Source organism: Cetorhinus maximus, chromosome 2, assembly GCF_964194155.1.
Source record: "Cetorhinus maximus chromosome 2, sCetMax3.hap1.1, whole genome shotgun sequence".
Lineage (NCBI taxonomy): Eukaryota > Metazoa > Chordata > Chondrichthyes > Lamniformes > Cetorhinidae > Cetorhinus > Cetorhinus maximus.
In genome coordinates, this window is record NC_135880.1 from 91,062,474 (window position 1) to 91,077,590 (window position 15,117).

At 42.0% G+C, this 15,117-nt stretch overlaps 1 long non-coding RNA gene across 1 annotated transcript; it reads left to right on the plus strand.

Annotated features, from left to right (window-relative positions):
* Positions 1-2,667: 2,667 nt before the first annotated feature.
* LOC144690420 (uncharacterized) lies at positions 2,668-13,465 on the plus strand. The gene is made up of 3 exons (XR_013578886.1): positions 2,668-2,700; positions 3,396-3,455; positions 13,407-13,465. It is a non-coding gene; the product is annotated as an uncharacterized LOC144690420 (long non-coding RNA).
* The last annotated feature ends 1,652 nt before the right edge of the window (positions 13,466-15,117 follow it).

Sequence of the window (15,117 nt, forward strand, 5' to 3'; positions counted from 1 at the left end):
GAGAAAAATGCTGTGAACCCATGTGCATTGGTGCCAATCACACTTTGCTTTCTAATCACATGATCAACACATCCTCACTTAGAAACACCAGGACTCTCAATAAACATTGTTTTCTATAATAGTGTAATGCGATCATATGTGCAGTTGTGCCTAAGTCATCCTAATAGTCACTTATGAAAATATTTAATATTTAGGACCTACCTACAATCTAGTAGACTAGAAATAATTCTCTTCTATTTCCATTTCATTTTCCTTCCTCCCATCCTAAATGTCAATACCTAGAGCGGTACAGTTCCAGAAGCTACAAATGCATTGCCCAAACCCTCACTAAATGCCAGGAATGAGTGAATGGTTGCAGACTAATCTTGGAGCATAATCCTCTCTTCACTTAAAAAATAACCTGCTTTTGTCTCATATTTTTCAATCCCAGTGCAGCTACATGGTAATTTCTCTTACAGCTATTCTCTCACCCAAAATATGCCTTCTGCTCACCCATGCACACTCATATCTACTCACCCTCCCTTCCCTTTGGTAACACCACTTTATTGTAGGAAAAAATTGACCAGCTGATCGATAGCTGGAGTGCAATGAAGGCATTACTGTGACAGACAAGTCGTCTTATTTGAAATCACAATGATCACAATAGTCAGAATGCTCTCTACCTATTACCAGTCACCACCCACTATAAAGGAGCACAGATTACCGATGCACTTAACCATCTCAGTGTTACAAGGGCTCTCATGAGTCCTGCTAAAGTGTACCCAGAAAAAAACAGCTCTAACGTCCCTGCTGACATTTTGACTAACGAGTCAGATAAGATAAGAATGCAAGTAAAAGAGTATGCAGCAGATTTCAGCTCATTAAAATGCTATGTCCACTCAGAGTGCTTTAAATATTGGCTCACATTTCATTTCTTTTATCAATACGTTACAAACTGCAAATGAAGAAAAATAGTTGTGTCAAAGTACAAGTACCCTTTATCTCTTCAGCAAATACATTTTGATGAGTCTTCATTTAAAATATATATATATACCATGCTAATTGTTTTTAAACCACCTAAGGAAGCTTGGAACAGACAGGCTGTCGACAAAAACCACTGAAGAAATATGGCAGTTCCCAGAGAGGGATTGGCTCCATGGTGATGCAGACTGTTTGAGTTAGCCTATGCTTGATTGATTATACTTGCAGCTATGACCTATTTCATTTAGTCACTTAGAATCTTTTTCCCAGTTTTTCAGTTTGACTGAAGTTAGCGTTGACTGCTGAGCATGCCTATTAAGGGCAACAAACAAATAAATCACAGCATATTGCAAAATGTAAGCACAATAATTCTTCCTGCGTGTGTAATTTTATTGCCCCTTTCACAATGGTGAATGTCATACATTTTTTCTCATCTCCATGCAGAACTGCAATTATCCAATAATACCCATGAAAGGGAAATTTGCAGTTAAACTGTGAAGCGATATACATTTGAAGTATTAGAAGGAAAGGGTAGTTTGGGATGGAGGTGGGTAGTTATGGCAAGCAGACACAGGGAAAAGGTGGAAAGCCAACACCAGTCCCCTGGGGTTTTCAGTAATCAGCAGACAAATGGTCTACATTCACAGCATGCATTCATTCTGCAACAAGAGCCTGCCAACAAGAGCCTGTCTGTGTGTATATGTGTTATGTGCAAAAGCTTGCATTTCACCATTCAGCTGCCTGGGAATAAAGAGCTGATGACAAACAGTGCTCTGAGCCTCTGACATTTCTGTTTGATCTGGTTAGATCCAAGCATTACTCAGATGCTGCACAACGAACAAATTGTGGATTTCTGACAATGATGTCATGAGCTCAACTTGTGAAGATCATACATGTCATTTTAAGAAGCCTAGTAATTCATGAAATGGCCAACTAGCTTTACTGTAAAGCGCCTCAAATATCCTGGGATTCTTTCTTTCTCAAAAAAACATCCTGTTTAGCTGCTATTTGGATGTAGATTTCCATACTTAAAAGGTTGATTGTACACATTTTTAATGGAACAAGATTAAAAGTAGGATGATGTTTCTTTAAAAAAATTGTAATGAATGCATTACTCACATTTTTCAGAAACAATTGTGCTGTTTCATTTCTTTGCAAAAACAAGTCAGGACCATATTTAATGCTGATTTGCTTCTTTTATGAATGGAACAATATGGCTGCAGATCAACCAAAATATAATTTCCAATTGAGTTTACAGGAAGTATGAACATATTTCTTTTGTAAACGCCATCACACTGCCATGTGACTAACCACACATTTTGTAACAGAAATTAAAATATCACAGATGGCTTCTGTATATTTGTTTTCCAGAACTGAAAGCTACAATTCAGTTTTCTATTAAGAATTATCTTGATGTTGCTGTTCTTAATAAGGAAGGTTTACAGGATTTGAAATCGCTTACTAATGAATAATTAAGCATGCTGTTAACATAAGAAAATAACATTTTGACTCCTTATTTGTGAGTATATTCAGCAGCCAGTACAGTCTGAGTCATACAGATCAAAAAGGTCCCAACATTTGATTACTGGTCCCTTCTGAATTAGCTGATCTCAGCTGGGCAGCGTTACCGACACTGCAATTGGTCTCAATGTATACCAGGGTTTAGGAGGTGAAAAATCAGCCGGGTTCCCGCTTCCTTTAGTGACCTCAAACTAGAAAGTGTTTACGAGTAGACATAGGGTGAGGGCATGAGTGATTGTTCACACACCTCTGGATAGATGACATTTTGTTTTGTGGGAGAGCTGAACTGATGCTTTACAGTGCAATTTTCAAAAGATCTCTTTTTAGCAAAAATGATATTCAGTAATGATTAACATTTAGTATGCTTGTTTACTTCAAGTAACATTTAATTTTCCCCAGGGATGGTGTTGGAATCTGGCATCTGCAAGTTCTGATGAAGTGATTTAAAGTAGAAATGAAACTGGGGACAAGAGTACAAGGTCATTATAGAGAGACCAATATTTCGTTGCACAGACAGCCAAGGCAGAAGTGCAGCTTGCAGCATTAGTTTCACAACCCTAGGCATTGATCAGTGGCGCATCACAGCTTTTTTCTGGAGGTACTCGCAGTTCTGAACTGTGAGTCATCATGGCAACTTTTTCAGGCAGCAACATCCACACATAACAAAAACAGAATTACCTGGAAAAACTCAGCAGGTCTGACAGCATCGGTGGAGAAGAAAACAGTTGACGTTTCGAGTCCTCATGACCCTTCGGCAGAACTGAAGTATAGTTAGGAGAGAGGTGAAATAACATCCACACCTGTTTTGCACAGCCAGTTCCTTATTGGAAAAGCCAGGCTTTTACACAGCCTGAACAGCGATTTAATTCCTCTATATATTTTACTTGTATTTTTTGTTTTGCTCCCAATATTAGAAAAGGATGCGGATGTCGCCAAGATATTGGGCTGGATTTGAACTTCCTAGAAGAAGTGAGGTAGGATTCGGCGGGGAACCTTAGGCTGTAAGTCAGGGTTTCCTCACATGCTGTTGAGTTTTAACTCCAGAGACTGCATGCAATGTCACCGCCGACTCGTACCAGCTATTGGAGTTAATGCGACAAAGAAATGATAAAAAGCATTTACATATATCTGTACCGCATGAGAGGAAGGTAGCACCCTTCATGATTGTAGTACATCATAATATGCTTCACGGCTAATGAAGCACTTTTAGAGTACTTTGTAATATAGAGAAACACAGCAGGCAACTTTTGCAGAGCAATGTTCGGCAAACAGCAATGAGATATGTGGCAAGATAATATGCTTTAGTGATGTTGGGTGAAGGCTAAATGTTGGTTAGGAAAGTAGAACTCCCTTGAACTTTGAATAATGCCATGGGGTTTTTTGCGGACAATGAGATGGCAGATAGGACTTTGGTTTAATGACTCATCCAAAAGGCAGGACTTCCAACAAGTAAAAGATATAAAGGACCATTCAACCTCATAAAATTGGTGCAGTGGTCACTATTGACTACAGCATAGAGCAAAAGGACCTGAAGGAAAGTACAGTCTGGGAGAACAGAGCAGGGGCCAGACCAAAGAACAAACCACTACAAGGAGTACAATTACAAAAGCATAGTTGTCTTCTGGCCATGGCAAAGAGCCATTGCAAGATGATGCCCAGGCTCCTTCACACCACTACTAGGTTCTGCTGGTGAAGGTGGCAGCATCGTTTTTTTTTACTTTTTTGAGCCTTCAATAAAAAATAGACAGATTTAGTGAGCAGGGGCCTTTAAATTTATTGCCGTGACTGACTTCCTGTTCGTGGCCCAACACCTCTGTCCCGATCTAGACTCCTGATTGGGCATGGAACCCTGCTTTGCACCTCTGATTGGCTGCCTTCCCACCCGACGGCTACTAATTGGCCACCCGCGCTTGATTTCTGATCTGAGAGACAGGTGCAGAAGTGACCGGACCACTCACTTTCCATCCCATCTCCCTAATCCCGTCGAAAAACGTAAAATCCAGTCCAATTATTCACCATTCATGGCTTCAGGATGCAAGTCAGTCATCATCAAAGATAACCATTTTGGACAATTGGATCCCCTACCCCGAAGTCAGACACATTTAAAACAAACATTGGATTTAAATAAGTGTACCATTTGTATGCACATTTTTTATGGTGTATTTACTGCTCTTTTTAATATCTTTATTTGTTTTAGTTCTCCTGAAGCCTCTAATCTTAACTCTCTTCATCTGTGAGGTATTCTCAGTGGCATGAGATCCATCACTTACTGCATCTCTATATTTTCACTTCCTCTGAATCATATCTGCATCAATGCCAGGATAGATCTTTGCTTTAATCACAAGAGGTTTGGAGCTTTGAGTATGGCATCACTTTTGCAGGGCCACACTGGCAAGAATAGTCGCTGACAGGTAAGGCAGCCTTTGCTTCTGCACGTGCACTATTGAAGGAACAGCATTTGCTCACAGGACGCCAATCTGAGCATAAACACTCAACAGCTGTGAACTCCATGAATCTCCCCTCATGGTTGCTTTTATACATTCTCTAAGTTGCAATTGGCCATGAATATTTGGGTTAAAACCTATTCACATTTGTTTGGAGGCCAGTGACTGCCCAAAAATTATGCATATGATCTAACATTTTGGCACCAAACGTCCTCAGTCCTTCCAGCACATTCCCAAATCTCCAACAGGATTGTGGCAGAAGGGCCACAAATTAGGCCAGGACCCTTCCACAGTGATGCTAATGTTCTGAATACACAATCAGCAGGGACCCTTCCCATTGCCAGCATATATAAAGCCACATAACACACAAGCTTTATCCATAGTGTTACCAAAAATATCATTCTGAATGTTAATAAATGCTTGAATCCAAGCTATTGATTAGGGAAATTATGAAATGGATAAAACGTGGTACTTGGTGTAAGGTTTTCATTCATAGTCTTCCACCGGGGAATTTTCACAGTAGGTGCACAATGAATGTAGCCGATAGTCACATTAATTTTAAAAGTTCAACAGATTTTCCTTAAATGAATCCTCAGAAAACATAGAGATTAAGGTTTGTGGAAGATTGTTCCAGTCCTTAATTTTTCTTAAGAAAATAGAGTTAGCAAAGGAAGTGTATACACTTGGAGCGTATACACTTGGAGCTATTGGCTATGAACCCTTTGAGCTCAGTCACTTTTAAACTTAATGCACTGCTTAGAAATATTTAATTGCTCATTTAAAATTTTATAAATGCATGTCAACCCATGGGCTTTTCTTCAGTTCTGGAGACTGTGCCAGCCTAGCAATGTGACCAACTGAGAGACACTAGAATCTCGTGAGTAATTGTTTGTTATGAAACAAGCTGCCTAGCATTGAACATTCTCAAGGAGGGTAATGTTTTTAGTAGTATATGGCTCCCAAGCACTATGCTGTATTCTGAGTGTGGTCCAATGAACGTCTGGTACAGAATTTCCTTTACTGCAGTTGAAGAGTGCTGGAAGTTCTGTTTCATAAACCCAAAGCATTTTGGATTCGTTCGAGGCTGCGTATTGACTTTGCACATTCCACTTTAAATTATTTTGCATGTGGATTCCTAAGTAATGGCATTCTTTAGTAACTTCAAGGAGGAATCATGCATTGTGTGATTGGGTACTGCTGGGCATTGCGAATTGCTGATTCACATGATGTTACATTTCTCTACGTTGAATTTCATTCTCCATCTATTGGCCCATCTGATGAGATTCTTTAGATCTTCCTGAAAGATGTTGGTGTGTAATAGCTCATGCGCTTCCAGTTACTCTACACCACCTGATTCACCTTGCTCTGTAAAAATAAGTTAGAAGGCACCTTATGCAGCAGGTAATACACTGGTGGCCATCCCATGTTTTGTCAGACCTCAATGTGGACAACATTGCAAAAGGCATGAGCCAGCCCACAACAGACAGACATCAGCCCTTCACATCCAACAAGCACATCACACAATACAGCAGCATGCAGAACACCAAATGAGTTGCAAATCAACCCCTTACATTATTAAACAGGTGTGCAGCAGAGGTAGAACACATCATGGAGGGGGGTTTGTACAGTACCTATCCACTCCCATTCATTTGCACTCCTTCAACAATCTTCCACCCAATTGATAGGGCAACTGTTATTTCATAACTTCTTGTTAACTACATTCCATGGAAGAATGTGTCGCTCTTTATATGCCATGGCCATCTGTTATGTGCAACATTTCCTTATCAATTTCCTATATTACAACGGTGGCTACGCTTCCAAAAAAAAACTTAACTGGCTGTAAAGTGCTTTAAAACACGGCGATTTGTGAAAACTGCTTTATAAATGTAAGTCTTTCTTTAAAAATAAAAACAATACAGGTTAAGACAGTGAAATTTGAAACATGCATTTATTTCTGAGTCAGTGAAAACTAGTCAATTCCCATCCATATATATCCATCATATTCATAGCTTTTCTTTGGTAACACTATATAATAACACTACAGCCTTCCCTCCCCTTGCCATATAATCTTACAAAAATCCTAAACTTTATCTGGTGTCTAACATTTTGCTACAGGTTATATCTGCCATCATAATAATGAACTGTCCAGCTATGCCTTTTTTTCTGTAAAATGGTTATCAATTATGTTCTTCATGTCCTGGTTTGTAAATTGGGCTTTTAAAATTTGGCAGGCAGCCATCAATACAAAGTTTGACACTCTTCTGCATAATCCACAGCTGCCTGAATGAAAATTACAGCATTTATACAAATTAACAGCCAATTTAGGTGATTATGAAGTGTGAAACTAACATTATTACAAGCGAGTTCTGATTGGTTGGCTTTCTGCCTTTCCCACTAACAAATTCTGTCAGGGAAATCATTGTCTGCCTCCATTTTTATAGGCAGGCCTTTAAATCAAGAAAGAAAACAACAAATGAAAGCCTTTCTGCCTAAAAGAGTAAAAGTGCAGTGGCTTCAACAGACTTCAATTAAATGCTGGGCATGCATCACTTTTTTCGGTTGACTTTGTGTAGCCGAAAGAAAACCAGCCAATTGGAACATACCTCTAATAAAGCTCCTTTCACACCTCTCAGGCAACTAAACAGGCATTTGACTGATATAAATAAAAATTTCTCCAATCCAGCAACATTCTTGAATAGTGGTTCCACAAAGAATGTGGAAAATGCTGATTTGTTCACAAGGTTCAGTGCTCGTGGAAACAAAGTCACAGGATGAAAAGATATCATGTTCTCCCAGTTAAAAGAATGCTGCTCTTTGGAAAAATGATACAGTGTATTTGTCAATCATAGAAAACTCCAATGCAGGTCCAGTGATGCACCTGTATTACAGCAGTAAATGTCTTAGGGTAGAAATTGGTACATCCTGTGCCCATTAGTTGGGTGTAAAACGTGTGCAAAGCTAGTGAGTTTAGCATTGGGACATCCCGCATCCATCTGAAGTGTCAATTTTGGGTAGACAAGCAAGGCAAAGGAGTACACAACAAATGGTAGGAAACTGAGAAACATAGAGGAACAGAGGGACCTTGGATTGCATGTCCACAGATCCTAGAAGTTGGCAGATAAGGGGCTGGATTTTACAGCGCCCCTACCGGACTTGTTTTCAGCAGGTGCCATGTAAAATATGATGGGCGGGTAGCCCACCACCTTCCTGCCCACCCCCAATGCAGTCCACATACTACAGGGAGTGGGTAAAGTGCCCATTCATCTGCCCTCCCTTAGGTATATTGGGGTCCTTAACAGCCCAATTAATGCCATTTACAGATGTCAATCCGCCTCTGCTGCCACAATACACTGGGCAGTGGAAGGCGGGTGAGAGTGGAAAGGCCATTTTTTTCACCAAAGTTGGTGAAAGGGCGGGCAGGAAGGTTCTGAATCCTTTGGGGGCTGTGCTGTGTCCTTTGCCTGGCCTCCAATAACTGCCACCCCCGCCCCACTTCACACCCTCTCTAGGGTGCCTGATCACTCCCATCCAAAAGGCCCAGGACTTACCTAGGTCGAGGCCCTATTGATCGCCTTCGTGAGACTGCTTGTAGTCCCAGCAGTGCCCACTATTAACTACCCTCTGAGAGAAGAAATTCCTCTCTATCTCTGTTTTAAATGGGCAACCCCTTATTTTGAGATTATGCCCTCTGGTCCTAGACTCTCCCACAAGGAGAAACAACCTCTCAGCATCTACCCTGTCCAACCTGCTAAAAATCTTGTACGTTTCAATAAGGCTGCCTCTCCTTCTAAACTTCAGTGAGTACAGGCCCAACTCAACCTCTCATAAGAAAATCCACCCATACCCATAATCAACTTAGTGAACCTTCTCTGGACTGCCTCCAATGACAGTATATCTTTCCTTAGAAAAGGGGATCAAAACTTTTCAAAGTATTCTAGGTGTAGGCTAACTGCTGCCATGTGTAGTTTTAGCAAAACTTCCCTATTTTTATACTCCGTTCCACGTGGAATAAAAGCCAACACTCTATTTGCCGTCCCTATTATCTGTTGAACTTGTATGTTAGCTTTTTGGGATTCATGAACAAGGACTCCCAAATCCCCCTGTGCTGCAGCCTTCTGCAGTCTTTTGCCATTTAAATAATATTCAGCTCCTTTATTCTCCCTGCCAAAGTGCATGACCTCACATTTTCCCACTTTCTATCTGCCACTTTTTTGCCCACTCACATAACCTGTCTATATCCCTCTGTAGACTCCTGTGTCATCCTCACCATTTGCCTTACCACCTATTTTTGTATCATCCGCAAATTTGGCGATAGTGCATTCATTTTCCTCATCCAAGTCATTAATATAAATTGTAAATAATTGAGGCTCCAGCACTGATCCCTGTGGCACTCCATTAGTTACAGGTTGCCATCCTGAAAATGCTCCCCTTATCCCAACTCTCTGTCTTCTATTAGTTAGCCAATCCTCTATCCATGCTAATATACTATCCCCCAACAACATGGGCTCTTATCTTATTAAGTAGCCTTACGTGCGGTAGCTTATCAAATGCCTTTTGGAAATCCAAATACAATACATCTACTGGTTCCACTTTATCTATCCTGCTAGATACCTCCTCAAAGAATTCTAATAAATTTGTCAGGCATGATTTCCCCTTCATGAAGCCATTTTGACTCTGCTTGATTGGATTATGTAATTCTAAATGCTCTGCTATTACATCCTTTATAATAGACTCCAACATTTTCCCAATGACGATGTTAAGCTAACTGGCCTATAGTTCCCTGTATCTTGTTGCCCTCCCTTTTTGAATAGGGTGTTATATTGGCAGTTTTCCAATCCTCTGGGACTTTTCCAGAATTTAAGGATTCTTGGAAGATTACTACCAGTGAATCCGCTATCTCCGTAGCTACTTCCTTTAATATCCTAGCATGCAACCCATCAGGTCCAGAGGACTTATCGGCCTTTAGCCCCATTAGTTTCCCTAGTACTTTTTCTCTAGCGATAGTTATTGTATGTATTTCTTCTCCCTCTTTTGCCCCTTGATTATTTAGTATTGAAATTGGTTCACAAGCCAGGGACCCTCATGAGTCAGCAGGGAGGTTTGAATCTTCAGGGATGCTTTAAGGACATCGCTAAAGCATTTCCCTGTCCTCCTGGGAGTTTCCTGCTGCAACTGCATTCCAAGTGGAGGAGTTGCTTCGGGAGTCTGGTGTCAGGTATACAAATGACATGTCCAGTCCAGCGGAGCTGGTTTTGGGTTATTAGAGCCTAATGCTTGGCAAGGTGGCTTGGGAGAGGACACTGCTGTTGGACCACCTTTCTTGCCACTGGACTTGGAGGATTTTGCGAAGATACCACTGGTGGTACTTCTCCAGTGCTCTGAGGTGCCTGCTGTAGGTTGTCCAAGTCTCCTCCAGAGGCAAGATGAGCAGGGGGTGCTCCGTTGATTCCACAGTTACTGCAATTACTCACCCCCACCCCCTACAACACCACCCCCTCCCCACCCCCCACCCCAACCCCTGCCCCCCAGCTCAAGCAGGTTCTAAGGTAGCATGCAAGAGGAAAACAAATCTCTGGAGAAAATGTTCTAATGTAAACATCCCTTTTTGTACAGAAATGGGAAATATATCCCTTCTGTACAGAGCGGACTTGAGAATTCAACATTGCCCAATCATTGCAGCTTAGTGTAAGCTAGCAATAATGCAGGATTTCAATTAACTGCCCTGAGGTTCACCTTGTCCTAAAGTGGAAACTTGAAAAACACGTAAATGCTTCCAATTCCTGCCTGGATTAAAATCCCATGAAGATTGATATTTTCCTCTTCCCAAAATAAATTCCATCAGCTTCCACCCAAAAGAAAAACAGTGAGAAACTGGTTCTACCTAGCGGTGCTGCAGGTTTATATCGATTCTCTGGAGACAGACACACATTGAAATCATTGAGGACTCCCGTGGTGCTGTCTGACTCCAGGAAATCGATGTAAATCCACAGCGCTGCTAGGGTAGAACGGGTTTCTTCCCCAAAATCCCACTAAAATCAGGCTCTCTTTCCCCTAACCCCAAAAAACATCCCACTTGGATTAACTTCTGTCCCATCACCATCCTGGAATCACCCGCATTAACACAGAGCCCCAAAAAGAGGAGGGCAGAAATGCCCCAGAATCAGCACCAATTTCCCAGCACCATTTGTGGCTCAGCACCCAGTTTCACTCTGTGGGGATTGCAGAGACTCAGGGACCTCTACACACCCAGTTAAAAACAAACACAAACTGGTATCAAAATGCTGCAAACATTGCTTGTCCTTGAATCCAATTAAACTTTTTCTATTTTCTCACACCGTTAAAACGAGGACACCCATTAGAGGAATCAATCAAACACCTCCCAACCCAGCAGGAGCAGGAAAGTGAGGAGGTAGGTCCAGGTCTGGATGGACAGAGTGCCCCGGTCCAGATTGCCCCCTCTGGCTACATCTTGGTGTTGGGGCAGGCACCTTATTCTCTTCCCAATGCCATTAATCAGAATAAGCCATTTCATAATGCAGGGTAATCCACTCTCGATAAATCAAAATCATGTTATATAGTAAAAAAAGATCCTGGATTGCTTTCAATAGTCAATGGGAGATAGATGCTGATTCCGGAAGACTCCGCGCCAATCCAGGGTGGATTGTCGCCACACTTTTAAATATTTATTTTTAAAACCAGCCCTTCCCCAAGAGTCAGGAGGAACAGGGTGCTCCTTTGATTCCACGGTCACTGCAAAAACTCACCCCCCTACCCGTATCCACCACCCCGGCCCTCACCACTGCTGCCCATCCTATCTTTCCTCCTGAAATGTAACTTTGGTCTGCCGACAGAGACACAAAAAGCCCAACATTCTTCGTCTTCAATGCTTGGGCAGCCTATGGATATGAGGCAAGTGCCAGCAGCTCACACATAAAATGTTAATGAGGCTCAAGGCCCAATTTGTGACAGGCCTCGGGCCTCCTGCTGGAACATTGGTGCAAACATTTTTGGCTGGACACCTGCCTGGAGTCGCCAGTGGTGGGATTTCTGTTCACTGACTAAACTCAGAGGAAGTCTGACCCATTTTAATGGGCCGGAGGTTATTAAACATACAGGTTGGGTTGTCAACCCTGGCTAGACCCTGGGAGATGTCAACGGAAGTGACATCATGGAAAGCCAGCAGCATGGTGCGAGGGGGTTCTAAGGTAGCACGAGAGAGGAAAGCAAATCCCTGGAAAAGTTTTCAATTGTGAACATCCCTGTTTGTACAGAGGTGGTAAATATGTCCCTTTTATACAGAGCAGACTTGAGAATTCAACATTGCCCAATCATTGCAGCTTAGTGTAAGCTAGCAATAATGCAGGATTTCAATGAACTGCCCTGAGGTTCACCTTGTCCTAAAGTGGAAACTTGAAAAACAAGTAAATGCTTCCAATTCCTGCCTGGATTAAAATTTCACAAAGATTGACATTTTCCTCCCCCCAAAATACTGTCATTTGCCTAAGTTCAGTGGTGCTGAATTTCTTTTTGAAGAAGTTAGGCATTGAAAAGTTATTTAAAGGTGCTCCATGAACGCAATTCTCCTTTTAAAGACCTAATCTGTGGAAAACTCACCACTTGTATATCAATGGGGTTTGAATTATAAATATTGACCACATTAAGCCAGAAAATACTTCTGAATTGTGCTGGAAATGGTAGCATTTCAATTCAGGGCCACATAAGGTCCAAATCAATGTTTCCTAAAGGGAAAATTACACTCTGTGATAATGTAGCCATATTATCTGCTGTTGTCACTTCCTGTTTCCTGCCATCTCCTTGGGTTGAATGCCAATATAAATTTTCCATTCTATTGTTGCATTTGTTGTCTTTACAAAAGAACAACCTCCCTTGCACGCCATGTCAAACTTCCTATATCAAATGTAATGACATACACTAATACATAAAACATAGAAGCATTTAGTAAATTTGTGGGACACTGAATAAACTAACAAGAAATGATACTGTAATTGTTGTCACATAATATACATGTTTATTTTCTTGTAGACATTTGGATCAGGAAAACTCCTCCTCCATAAGGTATTATGCCCTAAGAGACATTTGGCAACCATGGACTTCCATTGGATTGGTCCATCATTATGCTTGACAAAGTACTGCAGTGGTTTGCCATTATCTTCTACAGTAGGGCTGACCAGGAAATTCTCCCACTCTTACTGCCTGCTATCAGGCACATTGGAAGGGCTTGCAGGCTGATAACTGAGCTGTTTTGTCATGTTATGATGCACTTTTTGTGGCATTCAAGTCTTGAACCTTGAACCTTCAGGCCTAGAGGTAGGGATGCTACCACTGCACCACAAGACCTCCCCCATCAAAAAAGCTACATTGACAGAATAATAGAAAACAAATCCATTTTTCTCATTGTGTATTACACAGCTATGGTAGTACGTGGAATATATTTTTATTGCTGACATGTTTCCCTTTTAGGCACAGGGATTGAGAATATTTCTTCATATTCCCTCAGTAATTGGGACCAGCACAGACTCGCACCTTAGCAGGTACCATTTTTTTCTTAATTTTCTCACTGGGTTCCATTGCAACATTCTTTGTTTGTGAACTTTGACAACTAATATTGGCAGGTAATTCAGTCCAACGGCATCACACCGGGATAGTTCCCATCCTCAGCTGTCGTCAACACAAGAATCAGGAAATGAACCCTGGATGATTTTTTTCCCTTCCAACTGGAAACAATATTGAATTGTTACATGGAACATTTGGTCAAGAATCCCAAATGAGTAAATTTCCATTTGGACATGATATTGAATAACAGCTAGAAGATGGTAAAGCAGATCAGAGTCAAAGTACACATTAGCAACAATCTCCACAATGTAATGGAATTTAAAGTCAGGCTTATGATGGAAAAGGGAGAGCATAGATCCACACTCGGTGCCATGCGTCACCTCATGTACACACTCGACCTCTCTCTCCAGCAGCACTAACTCACACTATCTCAAAGCTGTCCTTGTCCCCAGTTTCATTTTATTCTTCGTCTCATCTGATGCCTTAACAAGAAACTTTGTCTCTTCCTTTCAGGTGTTATTGAAACGCACGTTCCAACAATTTATTGATACCAACGCCCATCCGGCACCTTCCACCCCTTCCCATCCCTCTGACCTCATCCCTTCTAATCCCAGCCCGTGCCGTGTATTCACCATACTCTCTGACCTCCCCTTTGATGCTGAACGTTCTATACTCAACAAAGGACTCAGCTTCATCCCCGTACACCCTCACGTCAATGAATTTTGGGCTCAGCAAGATGCTGAACTCTTCTTCTGTCGCCTTTGTCTCTGTGCTCATTTCTTTGGGCAGGAGTCCTCACCCCTGTTCAATAGATCCTTTCACCCACTTCCAGTATTCTTCTTCTACCTGGACCCCTCCCTCTGGCCACTTACCTGCTCTCGATCTTTTCATTGAGAACTGCCGGCGTGACATCGGCTGTTTAATTTCTGTGCTGCTCTCACCCGCTCTAACCTGTCTCCTTCTGAACTTGCCGCACTCTGTTCTCTCTGGTCCAACTCTGACTTTGTTATGAAACTTGCCGACAAGGGTGGTGCTGCTGTTGTCTGGCGCACTGACCTCTACCTTGCAGAGGCTGAGCGCCAACTCGCAGACACTTCCTCCTACCTCCCCCTGGACTATGACCCCACCACTGAACTTCAAGTGATTGTTTCTAGGACATTGTTTCACTGACTTCATCTCCTCTGGAGATCTTCCCTCTACAGCTTCCAATCTCATAGTCACTCAACCCTGCACAGCCCGGTTATATCTTCTCCCCAAAATCTACAATCAGGACTGTCCCAGTAGACCAATCGTGTCAGCCTGTTCCTGCCCCACAGAACTCATTTCTTCCTATCTTGAATCCATTCTCTCTCCCCTCGTCCAGTCTCTTCCCACATGCATATCAACAATTTCCAGTTTCCTGGCCCTAACCACCTCCTCTTCACCAAGGACCGAATCCCTCTACACATCCATCCCCCACCAGGACGATCCAAGGGCTTTCCGCTTCTTCCTTGAACAGAGGCCTGAACAGTTCCCATCCACCACCACTCTCCTCCGTCTGACTGAACTTGTTCTCTCACTGAACAATTTTCCCTTTAACTTGTCTCACTTCCTCCAAATAAAAGGTATGGCTATGGGT